We start from the raw sequence: 13,878 nt of genomic DNA, 5'->3' as shown, positions 1-13,878 counted from the left end.
GAGGTGTGGCACCAAATTTTACACCCTCCCACCTAGTAAAGCACTTAGTGAGGATGTAGGTTACCTACCATTCTTCCAAACATCATTCATCCACTTCTAGACAACCAATACACTTGTCAGACATAACCAAAGTTCTAGTAACTCCAATGGTATGCCTGCATATTTCTGAATTTTAACCAGGGATAACCATATTATTTGCCAACCCAGAGCATCAATAGGCCTCCTACTTTTATTCAATCAGCGCACTCTACCTATCAAGTTAATAGTGTTGCCGGTGTCCCAGCGGGAAGAATGATCTAGGACACAACGCTGAATATAACCATGCAGCTCTCAGCTCTGAGCTAAATGTGAATATCAAGCGTGTTCTGAAATCCTGCAGATCTCCCTTTCTCAGGGATCAGATCATAAAACCTTCCAGTGTATCAACCTGTTTGTACTTGCTTTCCACTGCTCGATGCCAACTGTGTTACGTTGGAGACAATTCGATCCACAGGCTAAATGACTGCTGGAAATGAAGTCTGTGCCATTAATTTCACTGAGCTCTCAATGTGCAGTGGTATCCTCATTAACACAGAACGAGTGCATGGATTTCTCCTGTCCCTAAAAATGTACAGTGTAACTCTTTTGCGAAAGGATATGATAGCATCAGCACAGAACCACACTGGGCTGACTGCATTCACACAGTTCTGGCCTGAAGCCTGTAAATCTGAAATCAGAAGAAACTTTGATCTCTCGGTTAGTAAGCCACACCAGCCTGGCTCCACTTCAAATAACGTCACCAAAAGAAGTCAATGTATCCTCTGCTTTTGTTGCCATGGGGAATGAATGATCCCATTGCACCCAAAAGTGTGTGGACGACGTACAGAGCTCACACTCTTCACCAACCAGGCAGCTTGCAATGATTAAATTGAGATGCTTGTGGGTGGGCCAGTACACTGCTATATTGTGACGTGATCACTTCTATAACCCATAAACAGCCTTAAAGTAAACACAGCTATTTTTCAAATCTCAAACTACACAATCAGAACAACATTTATATCTTGTACAAAGAGAACAGAACCCTTCAAATGTGCTTCTTGGAATAGCAGAGTGCAGGTCTTAAGAGATTATGTTTGGGCTTTACAGTCCCTGTTTAGACAACATTCAAAAGAAAAAGAGATAGTAGCAACTGCAGATGCTGGAGAATCTGAGATAACAAGGTGTAGAGCTGGATGAACACAGCAGACCAAGCAGCATCAGAGGAGCAGGAAAGTTGACGTTTCAGGCCGAGATCCTTCTTCAGAAATGGGGGAGGGGAAGGGGGTTCTGAAATAAATAGGGAGAGAGGGGGAGGCGGATAGAAGATGGAGAGAGGAGAAGATAGGTGAAGAGGAGACAGCCAGGCCAAAGAGGCGGGGATGGAGCCAGTAAAGGTGAGTGTAGGTGGAGAGTGAGGGAGGGAATACGTCAGTCCAGGGAGGTTGGACAGATCAAGGGGGTGGGATGAGGCTAGTACGTAGGCAATGGGGGTGGGGCTTGAGGTGGGAGGAGGGGATAGGTGGGAGGAAGGACAGGTTAGGGAGGTGGGGACAAGCTGGGCTGGTTTTGGGATGTGGTTGGGGGAAGGGGAGATTTTGAAGGTTGTGAAGTCCATTTTGATATCATTGGGCTGCAGGGTTCCCAAGCGGAATATGAGGTGCTGTTCCTGCAACCTTCAGTTGGCATCGTTGTGGCACTGCAGGAAGCCCAGGATGGGCATGTCATCTGAGGAGTGGGAGGAGGAGTTGAAATGGTTCGCGACTGGGAGGTGCAGTTGTTTAGTGCGAACCAAGCGCAGGTGTTCTGCAAAGCAGTCCCCAAGTCTCCGCTTGGTTTCCCCTCTCCCGCATTTCCCGCAACTCATCCCTCATACCCCCTCCCACAATAACAATCAAAAGAGAATCCCCCTCATCCTCACGTACCACCCCACCAACTTCCGCATACAACACATCATCCTCCGGCACTTCCACCATCTGCAATCCAACCCCACCATCAAAGATATTTCTCCCTCCCCACCATTGTCTGCTTTTCAGAGGGGCCACTCTCTCTCCGTGACTCCCTTGTCCGCTCCACACTCCCCTCCAGCCCCACCGCAGCTGGCACTTTCCCCTGCAACTACAGGAGGTGCTACACCTGCCCCCATACCTCGCGCCTCACCCCCATCCCAGGCCCCAAGAAGACTTTCCACATCAAGCAGATGTTCACCTGCACATCTGCTGATGTGGTATACTGTATCCGCTGTTCCCATTGTGGCCTCGTCTACATCGGGGAAACCAAGCGGAGGCTTTTGTAAAATCTAGTTCCATTTCCCATTTGTCCTCCGGGCAAGTAGGGATAGGCAATCAATGCTGCCGAGCCAGCGACACCCTCATGCTGTGAATAAAAACAGAAAAAAATGACTGTCTGGCATTTTGAAATCAGTCTTTTGTGAGTGGAACTGTAAGCTGTCTCTCCAGCTGACTAGTTGGTTTTGCAGAGATCGGAGGTCTGTCAACACGTCTAAATTCTGTCAGACTCAACTTCATTCACTGATAAATGGTAGTCCAGACATCACAGGCCGACTAACACAGTTTAAAGTGACACAGTGCTATTGTGTACTCTCATTGTGGTCCTGTTAACCCATTACCCTCACTCGCAGATTTTTGAGTTGACTTATATTGAAGCTTTCCTCTTGTTTGTACAAGACTGCTCATTCTCACACATAATCATGTTTTTAATAGATAAGACAAAATGGTTCTGGGGAAAATAGAACATGTCATCGAATAAATATTTCCCACAAGGCAACTGGAATGTTGACATTTTTTTACAAAAGCGTCTGGTTTGTCAGTTCATGAAGAGTGGGCGTTCTACATTTGGTTGTCTCACATATTCAAACCCAACATTCTTGATATCCACATGTCCTCATGACAGAAATGAACAACTGAAAGGTTCATTTGGTTAGTTTTTATTCCCACTTCCCATTCGAGGCTATTTAAGCCCCAGAAAGAACAGGCAGCACCCAAACTGGGCTGCCTTTCCAGCTTGGCTTTGCAATTCTGCTTTTGATTGTATTTTACCTGAAAGGAATAACAGTTCTATGTGACACGCAATAAAAATGAAGTGTGCCTTGCTTCTGGACAAACTAGGATTTGTTTGATGACAGCTAGAATTTGTCATTGCTGATATCATCTAAAACTCTCAATGTGTTACTGCAGGAAGACCTTGCACAGTAAAACATCACAAGGTGTTATCTAACAATGTTTAACACCATTGTTTAACACCTGAAGCAGCTATGAGGACAAATGACCAAAGGCCTTATTCCTGACTTGTAGTGCACTCCATCTCTGCCTACTGCAAGATTTACTGAGCCAATCAGCAATGCATCTGAGGAGGAGCATGCTATCGAATATCTGATCTTACATATGCTCCAACAGGCACTTCTGAAGGCACATCAATGCCAGATAAGAGCCTGATCTGCAATTTTATTTCTGAAATGTCTTGGTCATAGGTATGAAAATAACAGTGAAGGTCTTGGTTTCTCCTTGTGTAGTGCAGCACAGGAAATATCCCATATCCCATAAAAACCATGCATGAACAAGGACGGAAATTGCTTTGAGAAGTAGGGGAGCAAGGAATGCTGGGTTTAGGGCATATGGAAGCATGCTCAAAAGGTTAATCACAAAGTGTACCAATTTAGAGCTTAAGTCAAGCTGCACAGTTCACTTCAAAGTCTGACCAAAGTTGTCCAAGACCCAAATCAAAATGGAATGGGAGAAGCTGCAGCCAGAACAGCTCATGACTGAGCATACATATCAGACAAAAACAAAAGAATAAAATTAATAACAATCTGCATTTATGTAGGCTCTTTCAATGTCAGAAAATGCCATCAACAAAATTTGATATCTAATACACTATTACATCAGAAAGCAAAACCTTGTTTGAAGATCCAAGTTTTAATGAGCATCATAAAAAAGAAAACATGTAGAGAAGTTAAGAGTTTTAGGAAGAAAATTTAGCAAGTTGAGAACCCAAGGTAAAGGCAATGGCCATCAAAGGTGGAATGATTAAATTTGAGGACATGCTATTGGCCAGAATTGAATGAACACATGATCTTATATGACATAACAGAGATAGCGAGAGAGTGATTTTAAAATTCAGATATAGAACATAGAACATAGAACAGTACAGCACAGAACAGGCCCTTCAGCCCACAATGTTGTGCCGACCATTGATCCTCATGGATGCACCCTCAAATTTCTGTGACCATATGCATGTCCAGCAGTCTCTTAAATGACCCCAATGACCTTGCTTCCACAACTGCTGCTGGCAACGCATTCCATGCTCTCACAACTCTCTGCGTAAAGAACCTGCCTCTGACATCCCCTCTATACTTTCCACCAACCAGCTTAAAACTATGACCCCTCGTGCTAGCCATTTCTGCCCTGGGAAATAGTCTCTGGCTATCGACTCTATCTATGCCTCTCATTATCTTGTATACCTCAATTAGGTCCCCTCTCCTCCTCCTTTTCTCCAATGAAAAGAGACCGAGCTCAGTCAACCTCTCTTCATAAGATAAGCCCTCCAGTCCAGGCAGCATCCTGGTAAACCTCCTCTGAACCCTCTCCAAAGCATCCACATCTTTCCTATAATAGGGCGCCCAGAACTGGACGCAGTATTCCAAGTGCGGTCTAACCAAAGTTTGATAGAGCTGCAACAAGATCTCACGACTCTTAAACTCAATCCCCCTTTTAATGAAAGCCAAAACACCATATGCTTTCTTAACAACCCTGTCCACTTGGGTGGCCATTTTAAGGGATCTATGTATCTGCACACCAAGATCGCTCTGTTCCTCCACGCTGCCAAGAATCCTATCCTTAATCCTGTACTCAGCTTTCAAATTCGACCTTCCAAAATGCATCACCTCGCATTTATCCAGGTTGAACTCCATCTGCCACCTCTCAGCCCATCTCTGCATCCTGTCAATGTCCCGCTGCAGCCTACAACAGCCCTCTACACTGTCAACGACACCTCCGACCTTTGTGTCGTCTGCAAACTTGCTGACCCATCCTTCAATTCCCTCGTCCAAGTCATTAATAAAAATTACAAACAGTAGAGGCCCAAGGACAGAGCCCTGTGGAACCCCACTCACCACTGACTTCCAGGCAGAATATTTTCCTTCTACTACCACTCGCTGTCTTCTGTTGGCCAGCCAATTCTGTATCCAAGCAGCTAAGTTCCCCTGTATCCCATTCCTCCTGACCTTCTGAATGAGCCTTCTATGGGGAACCTTATCAAATGCCTTACTGAAGTCCATATACACCACATCCACAGCTTGACCCTCATCAACCTTACTAGTCACATCCTCAAAAAACTCGATAAGGTTTGTAAGGCATGACCTACCCCTCACAAAGCCTCATATGAATTTTCTAACTGAGGCACTGCTTAGGGTCATTGAGTCACAACACAGAAATAGACCCTTTGATCCGACTTGTCCATGCCTACCAAATATCCTAAGGCAATCTAGTCCCATTTGCCAAAATTTGGCCCATATCCCTCTAAAACCTTCCAATTCATCTACTCATCCTGATGCCTTTTAAATGTTATGATTGTACCAGCCTCCACCACTTCCTCTGGCAGCTCATTCCACACACACTCTACCCTCTGCATTAAAAAGTTCCCCCTTAGGTACCTGTGAAATCCTTCGTCTCACATCTTAAACCTATGCATTCTAGTTTTGGACTCCCCCTCCCTGGGAAATAAAAGCCTTTTCTATTTACCCTATCCATGCCCCTCATGATTGCATAAGCCTCTATAAGGTCACCCCTCAGCCTCCGACATTCCAGAGAAAATAGTCCCAGCCTATTCAGCCTCGCCAATCCAAGCCTGGTGACATCTTTGCAAATCTTTTCCGAACCCTTTCTAGTTTCATGATATCCTTCCTACTGCAGGGAGACCAGAATTGTTTAACTGGGAGCTAATGTATATCACATGCGCAGGAATGATGGGCCATGGTTTTGTGTAAGTACACAGAAAGAGTTTTCTATGAACATATGTGGAATAGGCCAATTGGCCCTTTCAGCCTATTCCACCATTTATCTAGAGGTGTCTCAACTCTATCTTCCTGCAGTATCCCCATATCTTTTGATTTCCAAAAATTTATCAATGATTGCATTTTTCATAGACAAATCAACGCAATTAGAAGAGCTGTGTCATCTTAGTTTTGTAAGTATATCTGCACATATTTGCCATTTATGCATGTACAGTGTCCAAGATGAAGTGTGGACTTGATGGACCGAAGTGCCTGTTTCCACACAGTAGGGATTCTATGGAAGCATCACAAGGGTAGATGGGATAGATTTGATTGTATCTGAGTATTTGCACCAGATCATATAGGTACGGAAAATATGAATAACTCAAACAGGCTCAATTCCTGTTACGTGTCCTAATTTGCCTGATGCTGCAATATTTTCCACACTTGCAATCCAGTGAGCCTTGGCTATCAGCCCAGAAAACCTCCTCAATGTGTTGTTCCTCCACTGAGAGTTGGATGTACATCGACACTCTGACTGCTTTGTGACCTGCCCCGGCAGCTTTGAAGATATGTCCTTTTTATCATTCTTCATTATTAATACCAAACAGAATTTTGTATAATTGTTAAATACCAAATACTCAAATCCAAATTTGGTAAATTGTGCACGAACATAGAAGTAATTTCTAACCCATGGTCTCCTTCAGCTGCAACACCAACAGAACTGCTCTAGCCCAGATTGCGTGTAGAAGATCAAACAGTCTCCCATAATATTACACAAGTGCTCCCATTGAGATTGAAAAGAACAACTGCCAATGTTGTACCTCTGCAGAAGGTGAACATACATAGCTGGTCTAAATTTGAAGCTGTGCTCTTGCTAATCTGAACATGCCCAGTCTGTATTTTGGAGCAAAGTTCAAAAAGCCAAATGAAGGTGACAGCTGACTGTTGGCTTGGCGGGGGATCTCGGCTGAGTGGATACTCACTCGTGGCTGCATCCAAGTTGTTTATACATCCCAGCTCCAGCTGCAGTAGCTGCTTGAACTTGTGCGATCCTACTTACCTGACACAGCAACATACACGTAGCCAATTCTGCGTTGCTTTTGATTGAAAACATAAATACATTTCCAACACCAAAAACTGAAGCAAGGTTTTCATGCCCATGCTTAATTTCTATGCTTGTGAGATCAGCTTTCAGATAAAATCTGATTTGAAAAACTTGCTGCATGATGAGCAGGTTGTCTCACCCTAGGCTGACCTCTCTCATGGTTTAATGTCAAGGTGGCTTTCCACATGGGCCAAAGCTAAATGACGCTGAGCAGCTGTCTCACTTGACTCAGTATCCCACCAGCTTAAGCTTTTCTTCAGCATCAATGAAAATTTAATACTAAACAGGCAGCCAGGTCATAAAGGGCTTCCTTATCAAGCACACAGTTTGGGACGCATCATTAGACGAGACAGCCAGATTGAAAGCAGGGACGAGTGGCATGGAACAGCCATGTTTTCCTGTCAAATGATTATGATTGGTTATTCACAAAATTCTTTGCCAATAAATCTGATAAAGTCATCCAGAAATTATTGTCCTTAACTGTTGGCTTGTGCGGTCTGCAGAGAGTGGCCAACAACTTGCACCTTCAGAATGACAGTGTAACATTCAGCTTATCACTCTGATGTGAAAGAAAGAAATATTGTTAGGAAATCCCTGTGGGCATTGTATTCTGACTTCTTCTGGTCCTGAGCAGGAGGCATTTTTACAGGCAATCTTGTTTAAAAATCGATTTCATTCTTGCATGCTGAATGAAAACTCTTACACTTTATTGAATCGCCATCCCTTTAGTTATCTCTCCTTCTGACCTCAATGTACCAATGCAAAAGTATGATTCTGTGCACATCCAGGAACCTTATCAATTGTGTGAGTTATTTATGCTTGAGATACAAGTGTAAGCATCAGCACTTTACTTGAAGGTGTGAAGAGACATAGCTCTGCCTTCCAGTTCTCACCAGGTATCTGCTCATTTATTGTCGTTTGTCCTATGAAACCACCAGCCGTTAACGAGACAACAAAGTGTGGAGCTGGAAGAACACAGCAGAAAAAAGCAGCATCTCAGGAGTACAAAAGCTGATGTTTCGGGCCTAGACCCCTCATCAGAGAGGGGGATGGGGAGAGGATTCTGAAATAAATAGGGAGAGAGGGGGAGGCAGACCAAGGATGGATGGAGGAGAAGATAGGTAGAGAGGAGAGTATGAGTGGGGAGGTAGGGAGGGGATAGGTCAGTCCGTGGAGGACAGACAGGTCAAGGGGACGGGATGAGGTTAGTAGGTAGGAAATGGAGGTGTGGCTTGAGGTGAGAGGAGGGGATAAGAGAGGAAGAACAGGTTAGGAAGGCGGGGACAAGCTGGGCTGGTTTTGGGATGCAGTCGGGGAGGGGAGATTTTGAAGCTGGTGAAATCCACATTGATACCATTAGGCTGCAGGGTTCCCAAGCGGAATATGAGTTGCTGCTCCAGCAACCTATGGGTGGCATCATTATGGCACTGCAGGAGGCCCAGGATGGACATGTCATCTAAGGAATGGGAGGGGGAGTTGAAATGGTTCGCGACTGGGAGGTGCAGTTGATTATTGCAAACCAAGCGCAGGTGTTCTGCAAAGCGGTCCCCAATGTAGGGGAAGCCTCAACAGGTACAGCGGATGCAGTATACCACATTGGCGGATGTGCAGGTGAACGTCTGCTTGATGTGGAAAGTATTCTTGGGGCCTGGGATGGGGGTGAGTGAGGAAGTGTGGGGGCAAGTGGAGCACTTCCTATGGTTGCAGGGGAAGGTGCCGGGTGTGGTGGGGTTGGAGGGGAGTGTGGAGCAGACAAGGGAGTCCCGGAGAGAGTGGTCTCTCTGGAAGGCAGGCAAGGGTGGGGATGGAAAAATGTCTTTGGTGGTGGGTCGGATTGTAGATGGCAGAAGTGTTGGAGGATGATACATTGTATCTGGAGGTTGTTGGGGTGGTATGTGAGGACGAGGGCGATTCTCTTTTGGTTGTTATTCCGGGGGCAGGGTGTGAGGGATGAGTTGTGGGAAATGCGGGAGTCACGGTCGAGAGCATTCTCGACCAGCGCAGGGGAATGTTGCGGTCCTTGAAGAATGAGGACATCTGGGATGTACAGGAGTGGAATGCCTCATCCTGGGAGCTGATGCGGCGGAGGTGTAGAAATTGGGAATGGGGATGGAATTTTTGCAGGAAGGTGGGCGAGAGGAGGTGTATTCTAGGTAGCTGTGGGACTCGGTGGGCTTGAAATGGACATCGATTTCTAGGTGGTTGCCTGAAATGGAGACAGAGAGGTCCAGGAAGGTGAGGGGTGTGTTGGAGATGGTCCAGGTGAACTTGAGGTTGGGGTGGAAGGTATTGGTGAAGTGGATGAGCTGTTTGAGCTCCTCTTGGAAGCAAGAGGCGGCGCCGATACAGTCATCAATGTAATGGAGGAAGAGGTGGGGTTTAGCGCCAGTGTATGTACGGAAGGGGGATTGTTCCACGTAACTACAAAGAGGCGGGCATAGCTTAGGCCCATGTGGGTACCCATGGCCACCTCCTTTGTCTGTAGGAAGTGGGAGGAATCAAAAGAGAAGTTGTTGAGGGTGAGGACACGTTCGGCTAGGCGGATGAGGGTGTTGGTGGAGAGGGACCCATTGGGTTTGCGGGACAGGAAGAGGCAGAGGGCCTTTCGGCCATCTGCATGGGGAATGGAGGTGTATAGGGACTGGACGTCCGTGGTGAAAATGACGTGTTGGGGACCGGGAAACTGGAAGCTCTGGAGGAGGTGGAGGGCGTGGGTGGTGTTACAGACATAGGTAGGGAGGTCCTGGACCAAGGGGGAGAAAATGGAGCCCCTTTGACCTATCCGTCTTCCCCGAACTGACCTATCCCCTCCCTACTTCCCCACCTATCCTCCCCTCTCCACCTATCTCTTCCTCCATCCATCTTCGGTCCGCCTCCCCCCTCTCCCTATTTATTTCAGAATCCTTTCCCCATCCCCTTTTCTGATGAAGGGTCTAGGCCCGAAACATCAGCTTTTGTGCTCCTAAGATGCTGCTTGGCCTGCTCTGTTCATCCAGCTCCACACTTTGTTATCTCAGATTCTCCAGCATCTGCAGTTCCCATTATCTCTGACCAGCAGTTAACGAATAGATAAGCACGTTGCCACTAATTCTTATTCCTATACTGGATGTCAGATGCCATTTGGTTCACTGTAGTGGAGGATGAATTACTAGTGAGTTTTAACAAGCAGAGGCACTCATCTTAGTGATAAGACATTGTTAATAACAATCCATGCAAGTTACAATGACTAGTTAGGCATAACTACTGAGACTAACAAGAGGCAGGGGTGACACATCTGACATCTCGCATTACTCTGAAGACTGTTATACCACCAGACAGGCTGAAACTAAAGCATTCCCCAACATCAACCTGTTTATATAATATGTACCTTTCAACAGGGATCGTGATGAGGACTGGAAACTGGCTAGTTGATGTTCTTCCTGCCTACCCCAAGCACACAGAAGTCCTCATTGACTGTAATCATCCAGCTCCGAAAAAAGTAGGGATCAAACCTTGGGTCCAAGTTCACTGGGGATGGCTCAGTCCCAGGCTGGATAACTTGTTAAAGGCAATGCATTGATGGATAATGGAACGTATTCAATTACTGGATTTTTTTTATATAATTAGAATTAGATTCAAATACAGTCCTATCTCTGTCCTGCCAAGATGCATGTTTCTGTTCAGTTTGTCAATAGATGCAATAGGTGTCCCTCAGTTTGTTTCTTTGCTCGCTTGTGCATGTTTTCATTGTTGCATGGGGGTAATCCTGTACAAAACAAACAGTGCTCTGCAATCTCCAGAAAGCTGCGACTGATTATGAGGCAGTAATCTAATCGAGGGGTTCAAATTACGTCATAAGTCTCTTGTCTAAGCCCCACAATTAGATTATTTTCCTGAAACCTCTTTGTGTGATCTGTGTTTTCAATATCATGATATTGCTGCCAATTTGAAGGTGTTTGCTTTATTCATTTTGTGCGCTGGCAGCAGCTGGCATTACAAATGCCAAGTTCTGTATTCTGAAAGCATTCACTGATGATGGTATTCCGGCCACATCATGTGATTTTCTTACTGCACATACATCGAGATGAAGATCCATGTTAACCATGAAGCAATGTTATAATGAATGTATACCATAGAGATTTTACTTAAAATATATCCAAAATGAGTATACACGTACTCATGTCTTTATTTGTGTGAAGAGGTGCAAATGTATCCTCATCAATATGATATTAAGACTGAGAGGGTTCAGGTATGGTTGCATAAACTTGGCTTGAATTATCTCAAGTGTTGATGGGCGATCTGATTTGAGGCAAGATTTAAAATACAAAAGGAACTTAGAAGTATTTCTTCTGGTGGTTGATCTTGGAATGAAGGAACACAGCCTTAAAGTTAGAGCTGGGTCATTTGAGGATAAAATCAGGAAGCATTTTCTCAATGTAGAAAGCTAATGGATGGTGGATAAACTGAAACTTTAAAGACTGCAGCTGGCCAATGGAACAAGGATCTCAAGAGAAATGGAGCAAAAGTGGGAAATTGAATTGAGATGCAGGTCAGCCATGTCTGGAGTAGCTCTAAAGAACTGAAAGACCAGCTTCTGTTCCTATGCGTATACATATGCACACAAACACTTATTAAATGATCAGCCATTTTTTCAATATTTTTCACTTTTCCTTTCTGGAAGATGCTGACTCGTGCATCAAACAACTAAAACAAAACCTGCTCTCCTCTAGAATCTAGACAAGTGGATTATCTTAGACGGATCATAGGGTCATTCCAGCGCTCCGAAAGCTTGTCATTTCACTAAGGCTGTTGGGCTATAATCTAGCATTGTGTGACTCCTGATACTCCTGATCAATAGCATGAATCATGGTTGATCATTTCAATACAGAACAGGGTGGTCATTTGTACCATTCTTACTGAGATTGGTTGACGAGAGCACAGATTGGGGACCTGACTACATGCTAATTTTCTTCCATTCCCTACCTTTTGTCGAGTTACAACTTCATATATTCCATTGGGGGACTTTCTTTCATCCATGAACCTTGACAGTGGGCATTAGTAGAGTAACGAAATTCAAGCCTGATCATATTCACCCAATGCTCAAGCACGCACAATTCCAGCTTGGTGATTGCATGTAGCAGGAGGTCTAATTTACATTCTGCTCCCAGGCTATTCAACCCAACTACATCACTAATACCAACCATAAGCCTCCCTCAGCAACCCACCCCAATATGCTGATTGTATCAGCTAATGTAACAAAAAAACCGAGGATTAAACCCAAGACCTTAGCTTGGATTTTCAACCTGGGATCAGGAACCTGGGATCTGGATAATTTCAATCTCCCAACCTTGCGTTATGTCTGTGTCAATGTGCAAAAGGCCTAAGTGGACCAGAGCTGAACCCAATTAGCAACACTCAATGCTGCCTGAAAGCAGGAGTTAGTTCGGATGGCAATTTTCAAAGGTAGATGGCAGACCTGATTGGACTTGTCGTCACCTGGGGAGAGGGGTGGCTGGAGTAGGCAGGAGAGCAACCATTGACGCAAATGCCCTCAGTCAACACTCCCTCCTCAGCTACTTAATCTGCTCTGCAAAAGTAACAGCAGCTTTTTGTCACCACATCAGCATTTCAGTTGGATTATCCTTTTTCTAAAAAACAGCCAAGATCTTAAATCAACTGGTCGAATAAATAACTGTTTCTTGCTATTCTCCCAATAGCTGACTAATAAATCCTAGACCATTCTCTCTTTCCATTCTTAAAATTGGAAATGTGACTCTGTCTGGTCAGCTATTCTATCCTCCCTTTAAAGAAGTTTAGAGTGTTAAAGAGGTGCGGGAAGACTAACATGCCAAAGAGCTTTATTTTCCCAGCGTGCCTGCACCCAGCCTTGCACCTACGGGAAACTGAAAATCCAAACCTATAGCTCAATTTTTGGATATGCTGACCAATTCTCAGAGGTGATAGTTAAGAATGATGCAACAAAAGATAAGGCTGTGGGCAGGAAAACACATCTCAGCAATGTTAAGGGAATTGGCCTGACATCATTTAGGCCAATAAATAAAGTTTATTTTATCCAAAAACAATTATTGGTTGTAATGAAATAAATTACGTTGGCACAGTTGATTCAGAGACCATGTTTCTGCAAAACGAAACAACATCACATGCTAAAGCAAGTAGAACCACGAATGTTCATATCAGCTTTTAGTACGGTCATCAAAACAATTTGTTCATTGCTGATTGACAACATAGTTCCGGTTACTCTTAAAACAATCTCTAGTGTAGTCTGAGATAATAAAATGTGAGGCTGGATGAACACAGCAGGCCAAGCAGCATCTCAGGAGCACAAAAGCTGACGTTTCGGGCCTAGACCCTTCATCAGAGAGGGGGATGGGGAGAGGGAACTGGAATAAATAGGGAGAGAGGGGGAGGTGGACCGAAGATGGAGAGTAAAGAAGATAGGTGGAGAGAGTGTAGGTGGGGAGGTAGGGAGGGGATAGGTCAGTCCAGGGAAGACGGACAGGTCAAGGAGGTGGGATGAGGTTAGTAGGTAGATGGGGGTGCGGCTTGGGGTGGGAGGAAGGGATGGGTGAGAGGAAGAACCAGTTAGGGAGGCAGAGACAGGTTGGACTGGTTTTGGGATGCAGTGGGTGGGGGGGAAGAGCTGGGCTGTTTGTGTGGTGCAGTGGGGGGAGGCGACGAACTGGGCTGGTTTAGGGATGCAGTAGGGGAAGGGGAGATTTTGAAACTGGTGAAGTCCACATTGATA

General features: G+C 45.0%; 1 protein-coding gene across 5 annotated transcripts in view; it reads right to left on the bottom strand.

Moving 5' to 3' along the window:
- LOC125457049 (actin remodeling regulator NHS) overlaps window positions 1-13,878 on the bottom strand; it is a 396,554-nt gene that overhangs the window by 214,164 nt on the left and 168,512 nt on the right. The window lies entirely within an intron of this gene.

This window comes from Stegostoma tigrinum, chromosome 12 (assembly GCF_030684315.1).
Source record: "Stegostoma tigrinum isolate sSteTig4 chromosome 12, sSteTig4.hap1, whole genome shotgun sequence".
NCBI lineage: Eukaryota > Metazoa > Chordata > Chondrichthyes > Orectolobiformes > Stegostomatidae > Stegostoma > Stegostoma tigrinum.
Note: the sequence above shows the minus strand (reverse complement) of the source record. Positions and strands in the feature narration are given on the sequence as shown.